The 4,566-nt window shown below is 39.9% G+C and overlaps 1 long non-coding RNA gene across 1 annotated transcript; it reads right to left on the reverse strand.

Annotated features, from left to right (window-relative positions):
• Positions 1-453: 453 nt before the first annotated feature.
• LOC111866542 lies at positions 454-4,280 on the reverse strand. Its single transcript, XR_002843168.2, has 3 exons — positions 4,114-4,280; positions 3,645-3,778; positions 454-598 (listed from the first exon to the last, which is right to left on the reverse strand). It is a non-coding gene; the product is annotated as an uncharacterized LOC111866542 (long non-coding RNA).
• Positions 4,281-4,566: the final 286 nt, after the last annotated feature.

The raw sequence follows: 4,566 nt of genomic DNA on the forward strand, positions 1-4,566 counted from the left end.
TAGTGGTGAGCCTTATGCATCGGTCGTACTTTACCCCCACGAAAATTCCTGGTACTCATTTCTGTTAAGAGGCTGTAAGTCCACTGACATTCCTTCAAAATGCTTATGGACCTTATCACATTATACGGCATTTTATTCCAGAAGGTACCACTTGTCAAGAAGAAGAAGAAGAAGAAGAAGAAGAAGAAGGTTCTACCATCTCAACTATCACATTCGTATTGTATAACGAGTGCTTTCATTTCTAAGATTTCTGTTGGATGTTTCCAGTTCAGTAATTTATATATCCATTATCATGGAATTCAACTCTAATTAAAATATATTCTCATTCTGTTGCAGCTGCAGTAAATAAATGTAGATCAGCAATGGACTGTTCTAGTCTTGACACATGCTAAATCAAAGTGCCTTGCCGAGTGTACATTTATCTGCGGATGGTTATACTGCACTCACAAGTAGTTCCTGAGCATCCTCATCCGTTGCCAGCCAGACCATAAATGGGGACGTTACCCAACGTACAGCAGAATTCTGCTGTAGCATTCAGCACAATGGAACCTCCTTCCATGTTTCCTTCTGAGTTCCTCTCCAGTACTGACTCTGCCACCTACAAACATCACAAATCACAAACAGTCAAATTATGTAGCTATACAGCATTCTGTTTTGTAGTATCCATAAATGCAAAGCTGTCCCTATGCTTAATTAGTTACGCTCTAGATGGAGGTGAGCGGCCAGCTCCATGCCATTCCCACACCTGGTGCCTATTTGACAGGCCATAACAGGTCTCAATAGCCAAACTACAAGAAAGGATGACAGTATAAAAAAAGGTAGAGCTCTCCCTGTAACAGGCCGTGGAGGCCCATAGGGGTGCGAGATGTCGAGACTCCCATACTTTCTCGACAATAAGCTCACAGGTGGCGGTGAGGTTGTCAGCCTTACACGCCGGCCACCCTTTACACCCCAAGAATATTCCTGGTACTCATTTCTGTTAGAGGCTGAGTTGACCCCAGGATCGTAGTGTGACGGGAAGGATTCGGTCAATCTAAAAATCCAATTATGTAACTGGGAATCGAACCCATGACCTTTCAGTTTGTAGCACAGTACGAAAGGCTGATGATATTACTTAAATATGAAGATATTATTTACTGGTTTGAGGCCCATGACAACAAACTGCGAGAGAAACAATTTAATAGCCCTCAAGTTAAATTACAATACAGTTTCTCTAGGGTACAATGGTGTTTTACAGTAACCAAGGAGGAAACATCATAATGAACTTCAGTATGAAGTTCTGTGCAACATTTTATAACTAGAACATTCCGTGTATGGTGGAAGATGGCAAAACACGCAGAAGTTAAGCGGGGTGAGTGCTTGCGATTTAAATCACTTTCTGAGATAGATGAGGGAACCTGTGTAAATTGTAGTTGTCTACAAAGTCAACTTAGTGAGTGCTAGAGGAACTAAAATCTTTAAAAACTATAATTTTTAATACAAAAAGAAGAAAGGGTTGTATATAATAAATTGTATGAACATTTAGACAGTAATCATATATTGGACAATAATCAATATGGTTTTAGACCTAATTCATCTACAGAAAAAGCATCCTTCAAATTAGTGGAGGAAATACTAAAAGCAATGAACAGACATTTGTTGGAGGAATATTTTGTGACTTACACAAAGTCTTTGATTGTGTCAATCACGATATACTTATCAAAAAATTAGAGGTTTATGAAATAACTGGCAAGTTTGGTGCCTTAATTAACTCTTACCTCAATGGAAGATATCAAAGAGTAACCCTTGGCCCTAACGGTTCTATTAACAGCTCGTCTAGTTGGGCAGAAGTAAAATTTGGTGTACCCCAAGGTTCAATTCTTGGCCCACTTATTTTCCTCTTGTATATAAATTATATAACTATGGTTTCAATTAATGGAANCGCGGCCGCGGAATTTAAATGACCACGTCAAAGGGTTAAGAATGATTTATTTTGCTTATATACACTCTGTGATGACATGGAATTATCTTCTGGGGCAATTCTTCATACATGACAAAAATTTTTTTATGATCAAAAAGAACGTTATAAGGATTATGATCGGATTAAAGAAAAGAGATTCATGTAGACTCCTTCAAGGAAATGAAAATTCTGCCTTTGTGTTCTCAATACATATATTCCTTGATGCAACATACATCTGTTTACAAGAAATATGGAGGTACATAATATTGGTACCAGACAGAATGTTAACCTATTTCCACCGAGTACTTCACTTACTAAAGTTCAGAAGTGTGCATGTGGGGATTGTTTGTCGTTACTCCAATGACAACCCACTTCTTCGGAAAGATTGTAGGCCCTGAAAAAGTCTGTTCGCTGCTGGGATGTTTGGCCAGTGAAGTAGCGCTATGTACGCCAGGAGAAGGAGATGTTGGTTGCAGTGTGTTGACTAACGTTGCAGAGATTGGTAGCTGGAGTGGAGGCGGAAGCTATGCCAGATGCCCAGTGAGTCAGGCATGACCACCGGAGAGCCGAGGCAGCCAGTTGCCCAGTGAGTTGGGCATGACCACCAGAGAGCTGAGGCGGAGTTGCGTGGCGGAAGCTGAGATAGACGTCTGCTTGCGGAGCACGGTCACTGGAGTGGTGAGGCGGTAGCTACGCCAGTTGCCCAGTGAGTTGGGCATGACCGCCAGCAAGTCGAGGCAGCCGAGTTGCCCAGTGAGTTGGGTGTGACTGCCAGAGAGCCGAGGCAGCCATGCCTGACGCAGCGAAGTGCTGATGCCTCCGAAGACTGAGCACTGAGGACTTGCTTGCTTGCTGGCTGACTGATGACTCAGTGAAGGCTGAATGAAGATTGAATGTGACTGCATGCTGCTGGGTTGAAGCAGCGCCTTTTTATACAAGGCATGATGGAGGAGCAAAATTTGGAGAGCGCTGATTGGCTAGCGCACGTGATGGTGAAAAGTGAGCTGGATAGTGAGCATTGTAGAAATTAGTATGTGGGATGTTCCCACATGCATATTATTCGGGTATAAAAATCTACAATCACCTGCCTAAAGAGCTCAAACAATTATCCAATAACCAGAAATCCTTTGAACGTTCTCTAAAAAGATTTTTACATGCTAACTCTTTTTATGCATTAAATGAGTATTTTAATTACAAATGTACATAAATTCATATGTTTTAATGCCATATTTTAATATAGTTAGTATAGGAGATGTGAAAAGTTATATTAATTCAAGTTATATTGTAGTTACTTTTAAATTATGTCTGTTAATCAAGATAGTATCTTTTTACCTCATATTATTGTTTATGTTAATTAATTAATGTAGGTGATCTTCATTATGTAACTTATGTGACTTTGTGTATGTATTTGATATGACTACTTCCACATCCTGGGTCTGCTACCTGTATGGATATTTATGGAAAATAAAGGATATGTATGTATGAAGACATTGTGTAGGAACTAAACATGGCACAGGATTCTGTAGCTAGGGACAATTTAATCACCTCCCACCACCTATCCATAGGGCTGCTCCTCTCTTGTCTCAGGGAGAAAAAGCAGAGAGGCAGGTAAGGGGAAGATGGCCTTGACTGAGCAAGAGAAATGACCCCTATTACAGCCAAACATTTGTGAGGATTAAAAAGGTAATCTGCCAATGTGATGTACCTTTTCTACACTGTTCTTTGATTCTGTAACAGCCTCCTGCAGCTTCAGTCTCCGTTCTTTCTTGAGGGCTATCTGTAGATCCAGTTCGCTGTCATCGGGCTCAATCTTGATGTTGGACAGTATCTCTTCTGGCGCTGAAAGTTGTGTCCGATTATTAATAACATTCAAAACTGCTCCTGTACCACATTTCATTTCATGATTTCACAACAGACTTCGTAGTGGGAATTATACGTATTGTATCAAATGGCTGATGATTAGTAACTAATGTATTCAAAAGGCTTGGTGCTTGTCACCTGATTAGGGATACTAAGTCCAATCAACATTTGCCCCGTGGTACTGTGAAAAACCATGAAAAAACGTAAGTCAGGTTAGCCAGATGTTCCAGCCGCCATTCACGAACACAAGAACCAAGTTCCCTTTTTTTTTTTTTTTAGTTCGAACGGTGGAAGTAACATGAGTCTGTACTTACGGTGCGATTGGGTGTGTTTATCTCTTCTTGAGCAGTTCAATAATTTTTTGTGCTGATCTGAGTTCTATTTTAAATTTATGACAAGAAGCACTCGTTACCTTACTTGTTTCACTACTATCAGTGACGAAAACTTGAGTATCATCACCATTAACGTTAAACGAACTGCCATTTTGGATGTCAATAAGAGTGATGATCGATGGATCGATGGTGGTCGATCTCTCGGGAATTTCTTATGCGAGTACTAATAATATTTTAAAAACACCAAAATTATTCAACTTATAAAATAATTTATACTCAACATCACACACCTCTCGTATGCTGAGTGTCATTAAACTACAAGAACAAAAACAAAATTAATTTTGAACTTTGATCAAAGATAATGCAATATTTGTACATTTTTAACTGGATTGATAGCTCAGTCGGCATAGCGACAGACTACATGCTGCTCGACGT

Source organism: Cryptotermes secundus, unplaced genomic scaffold, assembly GCF_002891405.2.
Source record: "Cryptotermes secundus unplaced genomic scaffold, Csec_1.0 scaffold401, whole genome shotgun sequence".
Classification (NCBI taxonomy): domain Eukaryota; kingdom Metazoa; phylum Arthropoda; class Insecta; order Blattodea; family Kalotermitidae; genus Cryptotermes; species Cryptotermes secundus.